This window comes from Cupressus sempervirens, chromosome 10 (assembly GCF_028749045.1).
Source record: "Cupressus sempervirens isolate cs-2001-9-10 chromosome 10, ASM2874904v1, whole genome shotgun sequence".
Classification (NCBI taxonomy): domain Eukaryota; kingdom Viridiplantae; phylum Streptophyta; class Pinopsida; order Cupressales; family Cupressaceae; genus Cupressus; species Cupressus sempervirens.
Genome location: NC_143127.1, coordinates 271475276 through 271498270, shown reverse-complemented (window position 1 = coordinate 271498270; position 22995 = coordinate 271475276). Strand labels below are relative to the sequence as shown.

The 22995-nt window shown below is 34.5% G+C and overlaps 1 pseudogene; it reads right to left on the bottom strand.

The window, feature by feature from the left end:
- Window positions 1-2490: 2490 nt before the first annotated feature.
- LOC149533695 (uncharacterized) overlaps window positions 2491-22995 on the bottom strand; it is a 44197-nt pseudogene continuing 23692 nt past the window's right edge.

Below are 22995 nucleotides of genomic sequence, written 5' to 3'. Positions count from 1 at the left end.
AGAATCCAAATATTATGTTCTAAGAACACACACCCATAACAAAGAAGGATTTGAAGAAATTTCCCATACCAATTCAGCACCTAAAGCCTTATTCATTAGTTGTCAATTTCACAATCCTACACTTGTCCCCTTTTTTGGTTTACATATCTTCTCCCAAGAAGTGAAAGGAATTTCACCTTCCTCTTGTAATCCATTCCAAAAAAAAATTCTCATCCTTTGCTCAATATATTGCAGAACTTTAATTTGGATCCTAAGGTAGCTCATAGAGAAGATAGGAATTGTCAAAATCATCAATTAAAGCATTAAGATTCTCCCAACATATGTTAACCATTTACCCTTCGATTCTTCCATCCTTCTCACATAGCTATCAATTATCTTCTTCGAAGACTAGATCTACAAGCACCTTCAAACAAGGGAATACCAAGGTATTTCCCTAGCAATTTCCCAAATTTCATTACCAGAATCCTATTGATTTGTCTTTGCATGTTTAGATATGTATTGAAAAAGAAAACTTCATACTTAAACCAATTTATGTTATGTCATGAACCTTCATTGTATTTATCCAAAGTTGCCCTAATCATTAGATCATCCTTGCTTCTATCATATTTGCTTCCCCCATTAGATAAGTGTCATCTACAAATTGCAGATGGGTAACCAGGTCAACACCTGTAGCCACTTTGATCCCATTCCAATGTTCACTTTCGTGTGCCTTAGTTATGGATTTACCTAACACCTCACTAAGATGATGAATAGAAATGATAATAAGGGATCCCCTTGCCCTATGCCACTTGTAGTTTCAAAAATCCCTTGAGGACTTCCATTAACCAGAGCAGAGAGCCTACGTGTATTAATGCAGCTACTAACCCACTTTAAACAATTAGCATCAAAGCAAAGCATTTCCAACACAACCAGTTACACATCTCTATTAACATTATCATAAGATTTCTTAACATCATATTTATCATCATTTTGTTTGTTTTAGCCTTCCTTATGGAATGAATTGCTTCATGCACTATAATCACGCCTTCAAAGATTGATCTAACTAGGTCAAAACCCCTTTGTTTTGCAGAGATCACTGAACACAAAATCTGCTTCAACCTATTTGCTATAACTTTCGCAATTACCTTGAAGACTATATTGTATAGAGCAATTGGTCTAAAATCATCAAAGGTTGGCTTATCATCTTTTTTTAGGACCAAAGCCAAAAATGTGTTATCAAAATCCTTTAAGAAGAAGACTCCAACCCGTGATTACTCCACCACTTCCCATAACTCATTCCCTACTATGTTTTAGGCTTTTAGAAAAAACATGGCAGGAAATCCCTTATGCCCAGGGGCCTTATCATCACCAAGACTGAAAAGAGCAGATTTGACTTTCATGTTGTAGATCGGTCTCATAAGCATTTCATTTTGCTCCTTTTAAACACAATGTGGAATGATATCTAAGATTCCCCCAACATTATAAAAATATTTTCCTTAGCAAAAATCAAGGTGAAGAACCGAACAGCCTCCCTACTAATGTGGTTGGCATTCTCCAAAACATTACTAATCTGATCTTTAATTGAATTTATTTAACTTAGTGTTCATATCCCCTTCCTGAAACCATGTTTCTCTACACTTCTACCTCCAAGAGGTTTCCTTTCATGCTAAAACTTCAAAACAACAATTTTGAAGCTCCTTTTCTCTTACTTAATCCTCTTCATTCATACCTTCCACTCATACCCTCTCTCACCAAGCCAAAGGATGTAAAATGACAATAGTATCTAACCATAAATTTGACACAAAATCTACACACACATACCCACAATTACATATTGAATGTTGAATTTGAAACGTAGAATTTAATATCAAATGAATGCTCTAACATAGTTAAATATAATATAATTAATTTTTAACAAAAGAGCTATGTAAAATAGCAAAGCTAATTGCGAGCCTCGTCCAATTTCTCCTGGTCAACATCTTTCCAATTTACTTCTAACATTCCTCACCTTTGGTTTTTACCCTTTCTTCTGTTAGGTTTATTACATTAATTAGGTTAGTTTTTGTGTTTAGATTAGATAAATGAAATTAGTTCAATATATAGTTGCTGGGAAGTTATTCCCGTAAGCAGTTGTTGTAAGGGAAAATACAACTATATAAACATGCCCAGACATCAATGTAATGATTCAGTATTATTCAATATCATTATTCATATCATTCCACTATAATATTCATATCATTTCAATATCATTGTCAGTTTCAATGATGTTTGTTTCTTGAAAATCTAAATCAATAGTTTCTCTTTCATTTTATATTTTTAGTGTCACATTCTTTGGGCCTGTTACATCTTCGCCGCCTCCAACTTTTCATTTAATAGATATGCAGGTTTCATTAAAAAAACTGAATTAAACATCCTGATGCAAATAACAAGCTCTCTACTAAATCATTCGACTTGGAAACACGAAAATACAAAATCGGAACAGAGATTCACTGTTCTTAAATCCCACAGATATGCCACCAAACAGTAGAATATTTTTATCAGATTTGCAGACACGCAATTACAGACATTGGCCTTCTATTGGCCTCTCTGATCAAATCTAATGTAAGAGAACTAACTCCAATCCCTTCCAAAACATTACTCACTCCTCTATTTGAGACAAAATAAGCAATTACATGAGTCTCTTCCCATTAGCTATAGTGCACGCCTCTTCCTCACGCATTCACAAACACTTCTCCTTCAGTTTCTTCTATCACTGCTTCCTTATACTCCCCCGTTCTTCTATGCAGCAAACTGATTTCACCTTCCCAAGAATTATATCTTAACTCTCCTCTAAGGCGTTACATCTCCTCATTAAAATAGCATTGCATTTTGATTTTAAATCTTCCTAGTCTGTCAGAGCATAATATACCCCTACCCAAGATGCTCCTGCATCACATCCATGTCATCATAAAACAGGTCTTGGACAGATACTCCAGTATATGAGCGGTGATCTGCATTACACTCAACCATCTAATTAAGAAGCCATGGCTAAATTAAGAAGCCATGGCTAAATTGGCGAATGCTCAAAAAATAAACTTTTCTATAAAAGTCTCTGTTGAAACTGAAAATTATTACAGTGATTCTAACACGAGACACATTGTTTCAGTCTAAGCCTGTTTTCTAGGAAAGCATAGAAACAGTTCACATCTCTCACAATGATTCTCCTCTTTTGGAGATTATTTATTTTGCAGTGTGGCAATCAGCACGTCGCTAAAGGTTAATAAACTACTCTCATTCTCCTCTTTTGGAGATTATTTATTTTGCAGTGTGGCAATCAGCACATCGCTAAAGGTTTATAAACTACTCTCATAGTTGTTAGAAGGGTTATGTCTAACCCACCAAATGAATTGCCAGCTTTTCACTATGGTGGCAGGGAAATAATTATTTGTCTTCCTCTTCAACGGCATTAGTAAATGTCTTGAAGTTAGAGAGCTGCCTGCAGTACAGCGGTGAATTAGCATGGCTTCCTTCTGGGAGGTCATTAGTTCAAACCTCGCATTGACAATATTATTAAAAAAAATGTCTTGAAGTTGGAAAATACACTGGTTGCCCAGGCCAATCCATTCAAATTTGGGTAGATCTCCTATGTCTGTGGATGTGTCTCCTCACAAAAAGCATGAACCGTTTTTTTTGCCTTCAATCCAACTACAACCTGGGACCTTTTTAATTCCTCTATCTTTCATCAATCTCCTCACCATTTGAACCTCATTCCACCTGCCCACTTCTGCATAGATGTTTGACAGAAGAACATAAGTTGCCTCAGTTTTTGGATCCAAATCAAAAAGCAGTGCTGCTGTAAACACTCCTAAGCCTAGGTTCATATGTGATCTACAGGCACCAAGGAAACACATCCACAAATCCACCACAGGTTTTACTGGCATCTTAATGATGAAGTTTAGGGTGTCCTCGAGATAGCCAGCACGGGCAAGAAGATCAATGATGCACACATAATGATCAATTGTAGGTGCAATGCAATAGCGTTCAATCATGTCATTAAAGATTGTACAGCCCTCATCCACTAAACCTGCATGGCTGCATGCACATAGAACACAAGAAAAAGTTGGGGAATTTGGCTTTACATCTGTAAATTGCATTTTCTTAAAAGTTTCTAAAGCCTTTTCAACAAATCCATTTTGTGCATATCCTCCAATCATTGCAGTCCAAGAGACAACATTTCTTTTAGACATTTTATCAAACAGTTCGCGCGCCCTGTCTATGCTTCCACATTTTGCATACATATCTACCAGGGAAGTAGTAACTACAATATCTGACAAAATTCCTCTATCCTCTATGCTTTGATGGATTTCCATACCCTGTTCTAAAGCTCCAATTTTGGCACAGGCAGGGAAGATGCTGACAAAGGTTGTGGAGTTTGGTTTTACACCTGCCAATTGCATTTGCTTGAAATTTTCTAAAGCATTTTCAACAAATCCATTTTGCACATATCCTGCAATCATTGAATTCCATGAGATAACATCTCTTTGGGAAAGTCTGTCAAACAATTCGCGTGCCTTATCTATGCTTCCACATTTTGCATACATATCTACCAAAGAATTTCCAACGATAACATCAGACAAAAATCCGCCCTCTATTATACTTCGATGGATATCCATACCTTGTTCCAAAGCTCCCACTTTGGCAAAGGCGGGCAGGATGCTGGCAAAGGTTGCGGAGTTTGGTTTTATGCCTGTCAATTGCATTTTCTTGAAAGTTTCTATAGCCTTTTCAACAAATCCATTTTGTGCAAAGCCTCCAATCATTGCAGTCCATGAGATGACATCTTTTTTAGGCATTCTGTCAAACAATTCACGTGCCTCATTTAGTTTTCCACATTTTGCATACATATCTACTAGGGCAGTTGCAACTGCAATATCTGACAAAATTCCTCTATCCTTTACACTTTGATAGATGTCCATACCCAGTTCCAAAGCTCCCATTTTAGCACAGGCAGGGAGGATGGTAGCGAAGGTTGTGGAGTCTGGCTTTACCCGTGCCAATTTCATATGCTTGAATGTTTCTAATGCCTTCTCAAAGAATTCACTTTGTATATATCCTGAAATCATTGCATTCCAAGAGATGACGTTTCTATGAGGCATTCTGTCAAACAGTTCATGTGCCTCAACTATGCTTCCACATTTTGCATATCCTGCAATCATGGCATTCCATGAGACCACATCTTTTTGAGGCATTCTTTCAAACAGTTTCCTTGCCTCTTCCATGCTTCCCCAGTTTGCATATCCTGAAATCATGGTGTTCCATGAAATCACATCTTGCTTAGACAATTTGTCAAACAGTTCACGTGCCTTTCCTATGCTGCCACATTTTGTATACACGTCTAACAGGACATTCACAACTACAACATCCGACAAAATTTCTGTGTCCTTTATGCTTTCATGGATGTCCATAATCTGTTCCAAATCTCCCATTTTAGCACAGGCCGGGAGTACGCTGGCAAATGTAAACTGATCGGGTTGGAGACCTGTTTGTTGCATACGATGAAACAGTGTAACAGCCTCTTGAGGACTCCCATGACTTCTGTACGCTGCAATTATAGTATTCCATGAGACGATGTCTCGTTCTTTCATACAGTCAAACACTTTACGGGCATCGACCAAGCTTCCGCACTTAACATACACGTGAATAAGCTTATTGTGAAAACTTCTCATAGCATAACCCAATCGCCTGTAAGCGATAAAAGAGTGGAACTTTAAACCTTGTCAAAGCGAAATTCAGGTTTTCAATAATTGAAAATATGTAGTCTTCAGAAGAAATGTGAGCTAAGAACAATGTGCAGCGCCTCCTTTCAACTGTCACCTCTACACAATGCTGTGAGATTTGGATCATAATTGGAAGGCAGTGGCATTTTATGATTTTAGTTGGAGTGTGAAAAATGTACAGTCAGATTCAGTCTCTGTCTACCGTAATTGCATTGCCAGTGGTAAGACTTGGAGTATTTTTACTTACATTTGTTTAATGCCCTTGTGAGATCAACTTTCGAATGAGTGCCAACTTTCAAAACCAAACATACATCCACAGTTGAAAATACCCGCCATAAATACAGAAGGATGATACCTTTTTCTGTATTCTCGTCCACGATTCTCGCCACAATATAACTCATCGTGGGAAGAATAATCTCTCCATGCCATTGAAAAATGCAAAGAACGTGCCCTACCTCCCATTAACATAAGAGAGCTGAATCAAGTTACAATCTAAGAATTGCATCGTAAAAACGTAGTCCCGAACGAGTCTAATCTTAAAATTTAGCGCACGTAGTTTTTATTGTCCATGTCTTGATATATCTGCGTAATATCTGCTGTTCTTAGACTAGGATGAGGTCTTAGAGAGGGTTTGGGGGTTTATTTTTATGGACATGGCTATTCTCTATATAACACTGATTTTTTTTTTGAAATTTTCAGTCTATGTCCGTAATCTGTAGATCCAAAATAATAACAAAAAAAAATCATTAAAAAATAATATATTTTATCAAATCTGAAAAAAAACATGTTGGACTTCTTTTTTTTCGTCTTTGGTACATTTTGTTGGACATTAGCCAATACTTATTTTTATAAGGGGAGGTCTATAAAATTTTAAAATGTTTTGTAGGTGAGGTTTATGGGAGCAAGTAAATATGCTTGTACAATATTACTCATGGGTCAACCCATATTATATTTTACAAATCTATCCTTGAATAATAATTTGTAGGGTTGTGTACTCTATGACATAGATGCCACCAAACATTATTCTATCAGTTATAAAAGTTTGCTTGTCACTAGTCAATCATAATATTTTAGATACATAGAAAAAAGAAATAGAAGGAAAAATATGTATATTTATTAATTTTTACTAACCATTCTTCATGAACGGAGTAGCTTTTGGAGCTTAAAGTTTTAAACTAAAGTAGGACCATCAACTTTAAAATACTCCTCATTGATCATAGGTTATTTGGGGTAGTGAATCTAATATTGATCATAGGTTATTTGGTTAACAACGGTTCTATTAAAAAAGAGGCACCATGATCCAAATGGGTTAGGTTTTAACTCTACTTCAGAGGTCTCAGAGAGGTTTGTAGGTTGGAATTCAAATGACTTTAATTGTTGTTATAGTTATTCCTATAGAATAGTTTTGTTGTTCTTCCAAAAAGTTTCTAGTTTTCCTCTTCCAATTAATAATTTGAATTAAGGTGGATGGTCTCAAGCACATCACTTAAAAAATAAATCATTACATACATGTATGTTAATCACAACACTTAAGTTGTTAGTTGTATGATTCATAGTAAGCCTTTGGATATCATAAATAGAATCTTGTAATGTAAATTTTGTACATGAAACTAGTACGAAAATTAAAGATTTTTAATATAGCTATAGTTAAGAATTGTAAACAAATATTAGCATATGGAATTTAATCTTCAATAATATTTATCAGGGATACATCTAATGCAAATTATTCAATTCCTATCTTATCAAATAGAATTTAACATTTATTGTTAGTGAGCAATTTTGCTTTTGAATAGAGAAAAGATTTTGAAAGGGCTTTGAGTATTTGTGCAAATATTTAAAAGTATTTAGCCCAACAAAACACCAAACAACATAACATTAACTGGGCAACTAGAAACAAGGAAAAACAAAATCTTACAATAGCCACAACCAAAGATGGGATTGACCCACCCAAAGTCGAGTTGGTTTGAAAATATGTTCGAAGGAACTTTGCTTTAACCTAGGACTAGAGTCATCTCTAATAAATGTTTTGAGACATAGACAAGTCATAGATCATTGGTAAGACTTTTCTCTGACTCCATAGGAAAGTCCATGGGGGCTTTCCTTTTAATATCAACTTTTTAAACCTCTCATAGAAGGAAAGAAAGACTACTTAGAAAAAGGGATTTGATCTTTCATTTTCCAAACAAGTGTTGTTTCTTATTTTTCAAGCAAGTAGTGGAAGCATGGCCCACTTTACCAAAAGAGCAACATATAATTGGAGAATCCTCAAACTCAATCTGTTGCACCCACTTACCAAATGTAGAGGCAACTATAATATGAGTAGAGATGACCTAGTTTTTCTTTGGATAAACACACAATTTAGTAAACAACAACCACTTCATCGATTTGGAAACCTTTCCATAGCACAAAATTGCCCAAAAAAGGCAATAATCATTAAAAATATTTTCATTCTAAAACTCTAAAGGTAACATTGGAAAATGAAGTCAAACAGGAGATTTGAGAGCTTCATATGGTCAAAACAAAGATATCAACTTGGGCTTGACCCTTTGATGAAATAGTGGGGCTTCTTGCCTATAGTGCCAACAACCAAGGTTCAGTTCCACATTGTGTCACTCTCTACCGTGTCCATAATGGAGAGACTTTACCTTGACCCTTGGTGAAATAGTGGAGCTTCTTGCTTGTAGAGCTTACAACCAAGGTTCAACAAAATTTGGGATGACACATTTACTAGACCAGTGGTTGAAACACATTATTACTAAGGCTACCACCAAGCTTTAAACCACACTTGGGTCATTATGCCTGCAAGCCTTGTGTGTAATGCCCACCTATAGTTTATTTTTTCATTATACTTACCAAACTCATTTATGCCTATTTCATGCATGTGTTAGTTTCAAGGAGATTAGATTTATAATTATGATATTATTTAATGACTTGGATTACATGTATAGCAACAAAGAATTAGTTAGTTTATTATATTTCACATGTTGATTATTGATTATGATTACTAGCACATTAATAATGCTTTAATGGTTCTTAGTTAATAAATGTGATTGCTTTCAGGATGATGTCAAATGATGAGTTTTCATGTTTGAATATGTGATGATTTATACCCAAGATTTGTTATAGTACTTACCCCATACTTGCATGTGTATGGTGTGTGTGTTTGTTTTACTTTTTTGTTTGTCGTGTTTGATGTGGTTAAGGGAGGGAGTCGTAGTCACCTGCTAGTCGAGATCTACACGATGTATCACTCTCTTCCATTGTTTGTTTAGTTTAGATATATTTATATACATCTACATGCTCGTCTTTTATGTAGAATGTAGGTATCGGGCATCGACTTCCTTGAATTACCAGGATGAGCATGCCCTATCACAATAACTCAATGGTAAGAATGGAGAGATAATGTTCAAGTCCAATCCCAACCATAGCCTAAATACTTGTCTTGCAAGGACGACTCGTAACTGACTTTTCTCCCTTTTTAAACCTATGAGTTTATCTTTATTTGTGTTGTTTGATTTTGAGTTTTGGTCTATTTTGGTAATGTTGCTTTTATGTGGATTTCGCTATGTGATTTATTTGGTAAATGATTTAATTATAATATTTGGGTTAATCATATAATTAAATATTATTTGATTAAAAAGAAAATATTAAATCATGAGAATATTTAATTAATTAAATATGTGCTTTAATTTAAAAGTCTTAATTTAGAAGTCTAAATTTAGAAAATTGGTTAAAAGAGAAATTAGAATACGATGATACTTAATTAATTATTAATTAATCAAATGTGCACTTCAGTTTAAAAGTTTTAATTTAAAAGTCTAATCTGAAAAGTTGGACAATATGCACTTTAGTTTCAAAGTCTTAATTTAAAAGTCTAATCTGAGAATTAAAATATTAAAATAGTAAAGATTTAATATTACTTTATTATAATTATTTATTTAATAATAATTAAATTAGAGTTGCATTTAAACAATTGGCTTTGATTATTATTATTAATTTAAATAATAAAATATGCTTTAATTAGTGCTTGTACTAATTAATAAACTAGAGAAAAATAAAATATAAAAGATTGAAATTTAAAGATAAAGTTATAGTTCTAATTGTGGCGTAGTTATATTTATTTAATTTAATGATAATTATTTAGGAGTTTTATTTTACTAATAAACTCTAAATAATATTATTAATTAAATTAATAAATATATTATTAAAAATGTTTCGAAAAGTAATTAAAGAGAGAGCTAATTATTTAAATTAAGATATTTTGTAATTAAATATATAAAAGAGTTGTGCGTGAAAATGTAAAAGGTAATAAAGGAATAAATAGTAATTGATCAATGAGTTCCCTCTTGTGATTCCACAATCAGAGCCCCAATTTAGGGGAGCACTATTTAGCAGAGATCTAGAGCTCATTTTGCAATTACACAGGTTTCGAGGAGCAAAATTTGCAATTGGATCAAAAGAATTGTTGAGAGTTTTGGAGGGTTTGGGATTTGCATGCATTCACATATTGTCTTAGTTGTGGTTTTAAGGTTTTGGGAGCGAAAATTCAAAATTGTATCAAAAGAATTGTTGAAAGTTTTAGAGGGTTTGGATTTGCGTGCATTCACAGATTGTCTCAAATTTTAGTTGTGGTTTTGAGGTAGGGTTTGAAAACTCATTGTAGAATTTTATAGAAAGATCTATCTACTTCGTGTCTTCCTTGGTGTTTGCATATTGCTTATTTATTTACTGTATTTATTGTTGAATAAAGAATTATGTTGTAGATTTTGAAAATGAAAACTTATTAATCAAAAAAACTTGACTAGGAAAAATTATAGAAAAACTGTAGAAAATTATTGTGACTGTATTCTTATAAACCCCTTTCTAATATAACAAAAATTCGATTATTGAAAAATTAGAAGAAAATAATAAATTGAACAGTTTGGGTTTCAACTTTAAATTTGTCATTAGAATTATGTGATTATCATGAATTTTCTAATTATAAATGAATATTCTTCTTACATCTAAAATAATTTAATTGCAATATTTATTTGGAAAACACGTTGTAACTAAATGTATACATGCATACGAAAACAAATATGCTAAAAATAGAAAGCTGAGTTTAGTATAGTTAGAGGCATGTGAAAACAAATATGTTAAAAATAAAAAGTTAAATGTAGTATGGTTACATGCATGTGAAAACAAATATGCTAAAACTAGAACGTGAAAACAAATATGCTAAAAATAGAAAGCTAATTATAGTAAGGTTACATGCATGTGAAAACAAATATGCTAAAAATAGAAAACTAAGTATAGTATGCTTACATGATTTGAGAGATAAAGAACATGTGAAAATCCTAATTGCATGTTTATTTTTATTTTATAAAATTATAATTTAATTTTAAAATAATAATAATAATTTATTAATTTCTAAATGAAATAAATAGTATCCATTTAGTTATAAAGAGAAAATTAGTATTAGCGATTATTTAAGTTTAATTAAACTCATAGTTGCATATAAATGATTTTATAATTATTAATGCAAGAGGGCGAAGGGAGGTTAATAAATAAATATTTATAATTTTATTATATTTTAAGAGAAGTTGTGGTAGAGTTCACTTTGTAATCATTTAGTTAATAACTATTTGACTTTATGAGAGAAATTATAAATAATTAAATTAAATTTATAATTTTATCTCTAGTTTCATTATGAATTGAAAGAAAAGTAAACATTAATATTGGACTTAAATAGAAGTCAAATTAATATTTTAGAAATGAAATTGATATTAATATGTAATCTAATAATATACATTTATGTTATTAATTAAATCATTTATGATTTAAGACTATTTAAATTAATAACATAATAATATTGCATAATATTTTATATGCACAAAGAGATTGGGTATTTAAATACTTATTGTTTTTAAATAAGTATATTAGCATAACAATTTATATTAACATGTATATTCTTACTTTATTTCTAAACACATCTTTATGACCCAAACTAAATAAGAGAAATTGATGGAATTAAATCATCTGGCTAAAAACTATGTGTTTTCTAGTATTATATTTATAATGTTGTGATGTTTATTTTCATAATGGTTTTTCTTTGTAGGTTGTTTCATTGGCCAAGTTAGGATGTGAACTAGAGGTGTTTTTGAGATTTCTTTTATGATTATTTGACTGGATGTCATGATGAACTTTATGATTTGAATTGAGATTTATGTTTTATGAGCTTTATGCTATTGAGCATTTATGAGAACTTGAGTTTTGAGAACCAGTGTTATTTTTTGGGTTCCCTATTAAAAGAACCAAATTCGATCAATATTACTCTTGTGGTACGAGACACTATTGTGATTTGTAATTTTTGGGAAGGTAGTATAGGTGCATGTCTATGGGAGTGGCTTGCGATGGGGGTTGGGGCTCAAAGTGATTACCGGGGTATTTCATTGTAAGTTGTGTAACAACTAATAACATAGTAATTCAAATATCTTTCCTTGCCCTTTTCCTTAAGATACATTAAAAAGATAAGTTAGAGATTGTTATTCATCCATGCTTTGAGTGCTTGTATAGACTAAGGATGAGGTGGAGATGATACCTTAAGAGGTATGACTAGTTTCCTCGTCTTCACGAGAGGGTGTCCTAGTTCCACATAGAGTCATTAGGGGCCCAGGGTCTTGAGAGACTACCGAGGTAGCCTTAGACTTGGCTCGTGTGATGACACTCCATAGTATGTAATCTGAGTCTCCTTCATATTTTTTTTATATTTGTCTCTAGTGGTGTACTTGTGGATATTACTTTTGATGGTGCATTTATTGTGAGTTTTTACTCATTGATTTGGATGTCATTTATTGTTGACAGTTAACTTTTATTGATGAATGATCAATTATTCATTAGTGGTGTTTTTATCATTGGAGTTAGTGATTGGTAGTTTACTTTTATTGATGACAGTTGTTATTTGTTTGTCATTGTGTTTGTGACACTTGACATTGATTTTGAGATGGTTGTATATTTTTGGTCTTGGTATTTGTATGTTGACTTGGTATGAGATGTTAGTATTAGAATGAGTGTTCTTTCGATTTTGATTCTCTCTTTCTTGAGTAGTTTGTGTTACCCTTGAGGTAGTTTTGGCTATCAGGATTCCTTGCCTAAGGTTACTTTATGATTTGATTATCTATGTGTGGATTGTACATTATCTCTCCTGCATGATGGGAGTGGGAGCCTGATTAGGTGACCATGCGATCGAGAGGTAGTGTATTCTTACCATTTGGGTCCCCTCAAATTGACAGATTTTGGATGCTCCTTGATACAGTGGTACCATTATCATTCTTCCTCTTATCTTGAAGACTTCTATTCATTTGATGTATCTATGTATCATGTGTTTTGAGATCCTACGGGATATTGTATTGTATATTGATGTACTTGTATCTATTTTCACATACCTTGTGACATGTGCAGTGGATGTTATTCATTAGATGTGCTTTCATATTATTAGCTGTACTTATGCATTTGCTTATATGATTATGTATGTATTTATTCATTTTATGATTATGGACATTGTAATAAAGACTTAAACTTATTAATAAAACTTTCTTAAATATGACTCAGCATGAAGGAACCCTTGAGGAATTGAAACTGTATTTGTAATTGATTACGTGTTCTTGATGTGTATGTGTATATTGCTTTTGCATTATTATTACTTTGGTGTTGTTTAAATTTTTTTTTTTTAAGTTCAGTAAAATTTGTAACATATTAGGTTTATTTCTTTTGGATTCCCAAGCGGGGCATTACATTATGCCTTCACTCGGATGTTGTACTCATAGGTTTGAGCAAAGTGTTTGGTCATTTAAAAGTTTGTGTTCATCAATTTAAAAAAACAAGATACCAATTTTGAATACAAAGACCATCCATGCTCAAAAACTGAGGACCATAATGAAAAATCTAAAAACATTCCTCAATATAGAAACAAACCATATAACATTATAGAAACCTCAACCTATCCACTAAGCTTCTAGATCCAAACAATTCATCTACACACAACTGGATATTGAGGCAATTAGCACATAAATCTCCCTACAAGTGAGCTCCTCAACCAAGTCATTAAATCATCTAAAAGAGAATCAAGAATAATGAATTCAATGTATCCTTCGTGTGTAACCTTAGAAGGTTTGTCGAAACTAGAACCACAAGATTCACCCAAAGAAATCCTAGAGGCAGAGCATCCATAGTAGTTGTCTCACTCACCAAAAAGGGTTACTTCAAACTCTTTGCGAAAGGGATCATAACAACTAGAGGGGAAACAACCACCATCCCTCAACCTTCAAGAGTAGAAAATTTCACCAAAGCATAAGGAGGAGCAACATCCTCAAGACCAACAATGTTCATGATGAAGGATGCTCCCCTTAATACCACAAACACATAACAAAAAGAAAGAATTAATAGCAATTGGCAAGAACAAAATATGGGCTTCTTATTATCATCGCAAATGCAAAATTAGAGAATTTTGGAATACAATATGCAAACTCACATGGGTGTTTTTCTTACAATAATATACAACATAGAGTTGTGAACTATCACCCAGTGCTATCCTAGACAATGTACGGGCATTCCTTAAATAGGGATTTTTGCATTGCTCGAGAAGTTTCTAGACATCAAACCCTAACCCTTGAGACTGACTAACTCTAAAATTACATATATAATCGGCCTGATACACCTTTGACACTTATGTTGAAAATGTTGGTCGGCCCAACTTTGGAAGGCCATCAAATTGTTGCTTTGATTGGCTATTATAACCACTTTTTAGAATCTTCGGCTTCTGATCTATAGAGCTTGGCTTGTGCAAGCTTTATCCAACCCCATTTCAAAGCCCATTTGGGGCCTCTAAGGTCTTCAACGCCGAGCCTAAAGTTTTTATACCAAAAATCTACAATAACTCCATGAATACTCATGATATGGCACTAGGCCTCAACTGACAGGCTAATATATCTAAGATGAACATCCACCTCTGAAATTAGGACATTTTGAGCTTGTATGACTAACTTACCAAGTAGAAAGCCCCTATAAACAACAACTATGCACTAAGACAACCATTATTCATGAAACAAAAAGGGAATTTTTTGGGTGTAAGATTTCTCTTACACCCAAGATGCTCTTGCATCAGACACCTGGAGTAATTTGAGAAGTGACCCCGTCACGTCTTAGGTGTTCAGAGGAAAACCAAGACAATTAACCTCCTACCTTGCTTGTCATGATGAATCTTCTACTAGTCTCCCTTTCCATTTGACCATGTACTCTTCATAAATTTTGTTCCTTGTACTTTTCCCAACACGATTGTCCAATATCTCCTCAATCTCCTTTGTAGTCAAACTAGCTGCTAGAATACTCCACTGCACTTCTGGAACGTTATCTCCATCACCTCCTTCATAATACTATGTCAAATCTGACATGTTAAATACTAGTATAATATTTAGTTCAACAGGAAACTCCACTTCATAGGCATTTTCAGAATCATGCCTTTTCACTATCTTGCACAGTCCAAACTTCTTCATTTTTAGCTTATTATATGTAGCCACTGGAAAACACTCCTTTCCCAAATGAAGCATGACTTCATCTCCAATGTGAAATTTCTTATACCTCCTTTTAACATCTGCCTTAGCCTTATACTGTGTATTCATCTTAATAATGTGCTTCCTCACCTCCTTGTGGTTGTTATTCAAATGTTCAGCAAAATCTTCCGCTTTAGCACTACTTATTTCTCCTTTATCCAATTGTCTCAATTCATAAGCATTTCTGGGATTGTGCCCATATACAATCTAAAATGGTGATTTATCAGTACTCCTGTGAACAAAATTATTATATGCAAATTTTGCCTGTGGTAAAATCAGATCCCAACATTTTGGCTTATCTCCAACTAAACATCTCAGCAAATTTCTCAAACTCTGATTCACAACTTATGTTTGTCCATCAATCTATGGATAATGTGATGAACTGAACTTCAAATTTGTCTTCAATTTCTTCCATAATGTACACTAGAGATATCCAACAAACATGGTATCTCAATCTGAAACTATAGTTCCTGGCACACCATGTAGCCTCACCACTTCCTTGAAAAATAACTCTGCTACATGAACAACATCACTAGTCTTCTTGTAAGGAATGAAATGTGTCATTTTTGAAATCTGTCAATCGCCACAAATATGGAATCATGCCCTCGTGTCCTTGGTAAACCAAAAACAAAATCCATGTTGACATCCTCCCATGACTTCTCTAGTATAAGTAATGGCTAATACAAGCCAGTATTCTGCTTCACGCCTTTTTCCATCTAATATACTTTGCAACTCTGTATAAACTTGTTCATATATTGTTGCAACCATGGTCAATAATTATTTCTCAGCAACCAAAGCAATGGTATTCTCTCTACCAAAGTGTCCAACCAACCCTCCACTAAGCTTCTCCTTAGTGAGATTCTCTCTCATAGAACTTCTAGGAATGCATAACAGACTTCCTTTGAACAACATACCATCTTGGATTAGGAAATTCAACCACTTTGTCTTATCAAGTGTAACAGATTTTGTACAAGCCTCTCAAGCTTCACCAAAATCAGGATCCTCTAGATACAAATTAATGAGTTCCTTCAACCCAACCACCTCAATCTACATTTTTGTCAGCAAAACCTATCTTCTACTAAGAGCATCTACAACTCTGTTAAACTTCTAACTCATGTGTTTCAAAACAAATGTATAACTTTGCAAAAACTCAACCCACTTCAAATGTCTTTGGTTTAATTTTCCTTGACTATTCAAATATAAAAAAAGCTTGATGACGAGTATACAAAACAAACTTCTTAGGAAGAAGATAGTGTCTCCACTTCTTCAATCCTTGAACTATAGCAAAAAAATTATGATCATCCAAAATATTTTATTTTGGCACCATTCAACTTCTTATTAAAATAAGAAAAATGTCTACCTTCTTGGATCAAAACAACTCCTATTGCAATACCACTAGCATCACAGTCTACTTGAAACTCTTTATTGAAATATGGAAGTACTAAAACGGGCTACTCTGTAACTTTCTATTTCAACATATTAAAACTCTTAAATACTTTTGCAATCCACTTAAATTATGTCTTGTGCCTTCTCATTGTTTCAGTCAAAGGCCCACATATACTACTAAAACCTCTAATAAACATTTTGTAAAAACTAGTCAGTCCATGGAAAGATCTTACCTCGATCACACTCCTTAGAGTAGGCCATTCAAGGATAGTCTTCACTTTCTTAGGGTCCATTTTCATACCTTTTGTTGAAACTAATGATCCTAAGTACACCAACCCCTTCTTCACAAAACTACACTTCTTTAGATTTATCAGCAACTTTTTCCCTCAACTTATCAAACACTTTACAAATAGGCATCAAATGTTGCTCCAATGTCTTACTAAAGATCAAACTATCATCTACATAAACAATGAAAAACTTACCCAAAAACTCCTTCAATACCTCAATCATGAGCCTCATGAAAGTGTTTGGTGCATTAATTAGCCCAAAAGGCATGACTAACCACTCGTACAATCATTCCCTTGTTTTGAAGGCAGTTTTCCATTCGTCTCCTTCTTTAATGTGAATCTGATGGTACCCACTCTTCAAATCTATCTTTGTGAAATACACAACTCCACTCAAACATTCCATAATATCATCCATCCTTGGCAATGGAAATCTGTACTTGATTGTGATCTTGTTGATAGCTCGTGAATCTATGCACATCCTCCATTCTTCTTTGGTGTTAGTACGACTAGTAAAACACATGGACTCAAACTCTCTCAAATCAACCCCTTGTGCAACAACTCATGAACTTGTTTCTTCAATTCTTCACTTATTGCTAGTGTCATTCTGTGCATTGCCTTGTTTGGCAAATTGGCTCTTGGAATCAAATCCATCTAGTGATTGATCTTCCTCACTTGGGATAATCCATCAAGTACATCATCTGACACAATATTAGGAAACTCTCCCAACAAATCTACAACTTCTGCAGGTACCTCCTCTACTCCTTCTTTACCATCTTTTGAGATTACGATAAAACACATATGCTTATGCTTCATACCTTTGAAAAACTCCTTTCCATCAACAAAACATATTCTAACAGCACTACATAACTTTTCTTCCTTCTTCTTTAACAACTTCAACTTATGTTTCACTCCATCATTTGTCAAAGTGTAGGTATTTGCCCGCCCATCATGTACAACATGTCTATCAAACTGTCACAACCTACCCAGCAATATATGACATATGTCCATAGGTATGATATCACAAAGCACCTCCTCTTGGTAGCTTCCAATCTTGAACTTCACTAGGCACTACTCATTGACCATGACCTTTTGGTCATCCTACACACAGGCAATGTGGTATGTACGCAAGTGTTTTCGCCTCTTGAGATTTAACTTCATGACCATATTTTCTAACACCAGATTGTCAGTACTTCTACCATCAATGATCACATCACAACACTTATCTTCACATTTGCACTCGGTGCGAAACAAACTTCTCCTTTGATCAGGTGCATTCTCTCTACTTAGCAAGACTCTCCTATTAACTAGGACTTCTCCTCTTTCAACATCTTCAGAATGGGATGATTTGGCATCTTCATCAACATGTGCAACTTTGGCATGGCCTTCTATTCTTCGATATGTCCTTCGTTGGCGTTGGGAACATTCAAATACTCTATGCCCTTCTTCTCCTCAATGAAAGCATTTTCTACGAAAACCTCCTCTTCCTAATCCTTGCCCTTTGCCTCTTCCTCTCTAATGTCTATTGTTTTCATCATGGAAATGATTGGAATTGTTTTCCCTCTAGTTTTGACTACTACTGTCAGCCTCATCCTTGTTCTTCTGACCATCATTTTGACCTCCACAAGACTGTCCACCGAATCTTCCACAATGACCTCTACCATTATTTTTGTTATCAAACTTTTTGCTCAGCTTCTCCTCAACTCTTACGGAAAATTGGTACGCCTTCTCAATATTGGTTGTTCAAACCAAACTCAACTCCTCCTGATTGATTGACCTTAACCCATTAAGATAACGAACAACTTTCTCCTTATCAGCTTTTGCATGGCCAGTTCTAATGAGAACTCCATAGAACTCTTAAGTATACTCTTGAACAAATCTTCCTGCTTGCTTCAACCCTTGCATTTTCTTTAGTAGATCAAGCTCATAATCCATAGGAATGAATTGTCACTTCAATTTAGCAATCGTCTAGTTCCATCTAGCGATTTTTTCCTTTCCTCTTCTATTTCGCTCCAACTGAATCTCTTGCCACTAAATCTTTGCATGTCCCTTCAATTTCGCCTTCGCAAACTTGACCCTATCAAGATCCTCAATATCTTCATACTCAAAATATTTCTCTAATTCATTGATCCAATTGATCAGCTCCTCTGGGTTAAGATTTCTGAAAATTCGGGAACCTCAAACTTAAGTCTTTTTCCAATCTTGGAGATGGCCTTAAAAAGCCTCTCTTCCTCTGGATTCAGAATTGCCTCTACTTCAACATTTTCTTCTTCTTCATCCTCATCCTCACTTTCATCTCTTACGACAAGATTTATTCATCTACGCATTTTTTCTTCCAATGCTTGCATGTCTTTGGAGGGCTCTAAAACCCTCAGGTTTCACAACTACAGCTCTTCCACCATAGTCTCTTCGTGGAGGCATTTCAACGCTTCGAAATCCTAGTGCAAATTGCCTCACAATCGATGATCTTTCTACACGCTCAACGCAAACCATGATCTTGGTGCAACTGCCTCACAGTCGATGATCTGTTTTCACACTCAAGAACTCCTAGTTTGATACCACTTGATGAAGGGTGCGCCTCTTAATACCACAAATACTTAATAGAAACAAAGCAATAACAACATTTGTGAGAACAAAATATGGGCTTCTTATTATCACCGCAAATGCAGAATTACAAAATTTTGAAATACAATATGCAAGCCCACATGGGTGCATTCCTTACAATAATTTGCAATATAGAGTTGTGAACTATCACCCAAAGCTATCCTAGACAATGTCCTAGCATTCCTTAAATAGGCATTTTTACCTTGCCCGAGAGGTTTCTAGACATCAAACCCTAACCCTTGAGACCGACTAACTCTAAAATTACATATATAGTTGACCTGATACACCTTTGACACTTATTTTGAAAATTTTGGTCGGCCCAACTTTGGAAGGCCATCGAACTGTTGCTCTGATTGGCTATTATAACCACTTTTCAGAATCTTCAGCTTCTGATCTATAGAGCTTAGCTTGCGCAAGCTTCATCCGACCCCATTTCAAAGCCCATCTGGGGGCCCTAAGGTCTTCAACGCTAAGCCTGGAGTTTTTATACCAAATTTTCACACCAAAAATCTGCAATAACTCCACGAATACTCATGATATGGCATTGAACCTCAACTGGCAGGCTTGTATATCCAAGATGAACATCCACCTCTTAAATTAGGACATTCTGAGCTTGTATGACTAACTTACTAAGTAGCAAGCCCCTAGAAACAACAACTCTAGACTGAGACAACCCCTAGTCAAGAAACAAAAAGGAAATATTTTTGGGTGATGAAAGATTGCTCTTATACCCAAGATGCTCTTGCATTAGTTTAGCTCATTTCTACGAAGAGAAGAGACAAAATCCCCAAACAGAACCACCACATTATTCCTCAAAGCATTCTCCCCTAAATTCGGGGTATAAGGAGGACAACAAATAGCTTCATCTTCCACTATCTTAGACAAAGGCCTATTTTATTTCATAGAAGGGGATGGATAAGACTAATCAATAGAATTGTGATTCATTTTGGAGGACACATCTCCCAAGGAAGGTGAGAGAAGCCTTTTTTTCAACTCCAAAACCTTACCACCGTTAGAGGTTTCTGACCTCAACTCAAAGCCCTCTTATTCTTCAAACGAGCTTCCAATAATATGTTCAAAAAGGAGCTTATCCTTCTTGGCAAGAACATCCCCAAACACATTAACCCCATCAAAAGGGGAGAAACCAAGAGCATGCAAAGGAGAAGAAAGGTGATCTTCTACCAAATCAACAACATCCTTGCTCCAAGAAGACTCTCATAGGGCCTCCAAATCATCAAAAAAGAGGAGCCAACAACTGGCTCTACTCGGAAACCCCTTCAAAATAGAGAGAAGCCAACAATTGGATATGCTCGAAAACCTCTTCAATAAAACCCTAAACAAAGGCATTCCCACAATCAACATCTTTGCACACCCTAGGAATGGCTTTAGCCCTAGCAAATCTCTAAGCAAACAAGGAGCAAGTCCAAACAAGACCCCCTACAGTGCAACTATGCCTACTAATTGAACTAGGGGACCCATATTAGCAACAAAGACTCCAACAAACATGTCACCAACAATACCTCCAAGACCCTCATCACCAAAGCTACCCTCACTATCCCTATAGTACGAGGTTCTAGCATCCCCAACACTTGCACACACTTTTTCACACTTGTACACACTCTTTCCTTTGCCCCATCTTGATTCACCGTATGTTGAATTTGCAATTTTGTTGCAAATAAATTTAAAAACTCCATTTGACCATAGTATGAATATAATTCTATAATCGATTTAATTTGATAGATGTCTCTTATTGCAACTCTCTAAAAAAATTGTTGTTGGAGCTTACTTCAGCCCAGTAGTTTTGTGTTTGATTTTTTTCTACAAAGAGAGTTACAAGATCAATCACCCAATGTCTTGGCACACAAGTTAAGCAAAGTGTACCTTCTTTTAGCATTTAAGCATAGCAAGCAAGTGAAAATAGAGAAAAATATTGCTTTCAAAATCAAACAAACACATGTTCCATTTTCTCTTATGCACAAAAGGATAATTTTGTCTATGTCAAACAGTGTTTTGTCAAAACATATGTATAAAACTAACAAAACATTTAGATCTATTGTTTCTTAGGCAAAACCCATTTTGAGAGTTTAGGATCTCAAAAAATAAACAAGAGAAAATATGGTCTAAGTTATATGGGTTCACTGGGTTTTACATAAGAGAGTATTCAAAGCCCCATCAACTTTGTATCTATAGGGCTTATAAGGTATATATACATGCTGATGCAATCCAATGGTTAAGGACCCCAATGAAGGGCAATTGACTGTGGCAACTAATAGAACTCGAATGAGAGTGAAATTATTGAGATCTTACTCAAAACCAGCAAAACACTTATTAGCAGAAGTCACTGTAACATGAAAATAAGACTGGCACAAAAGACAACAAATGATCACTAAATGAAACTTAAGAAATCAACACCATCTTGAATGACCAAGATCACTGTAAAATTGAAAAATGTTGCTAAAAAATGTCACTGCCTCCCTTCAACAAAGAAAATCTTCTAAGCTATATGGCTCTTGATGATTCCCTTCGGCACCTACAACATGATTGCTTTCTCATGAGCATGGTATCTTTATAAATGAGTCGATTCCTAAAACAACAATCTAATACCATCCTCCACTAGCCATTTCAAACAAAATGCCTAAAAATCAGTGTTTTTGTGGAAGCTTGACTTGGTGCCATTAAACATAGAGACTTTTCTACAAGGAAATAATTGACTACTCCTCACTGCTGCAAACAGAAACAAAAAATTAGAGTTGCACCAAATCTGCCCCTGCATCACATGTAAATTTGAATCTTCCTTAGCCAAAGTCAAATTGTTCAACCAAAATTATGATATAGACTCATACATCAATTTCTTCGTTTTGACCTGCACAATGTTCTTCATGCAATCATCATATTCATATTTCTTTGTTTTCTTGTAACATTTAGTATTTATAAGAATGATTGATGACCTACAATTCATCTATCAACAACAAGATAAAATAAAAGTGGAAGACTCTTTAGAACCTATGATATTGAATTCAAAGAAGAAATTTACATTTCTAGAAATGAATTTTAACTAAGTAGAGACATTTTCCTAACTGACTACTAGCAACAAGATACTTGTAATGAAAATAACAAATAATGTTCATTATTCCTTCATTGCTCTAATCCTTTTGTGTTCCTCTTTTTAAGAACTTATTGTCACTCTTAACATTTATGAAATGCTCTATTCAGCTCTCTTATAACCACCTTCAAAGCCTTGTTTCATTACTATCAAGTTATAGATCTCATCATGCACAATTTTCTAATACCACGAATGCGCGATTATAATGCAATGTAAATTGTGATTTTATTTTTACATATACAAAGATTATTCTCTTCTCTGGCATCAATCTATAATCCTCAAAAACAAGGTTTTCA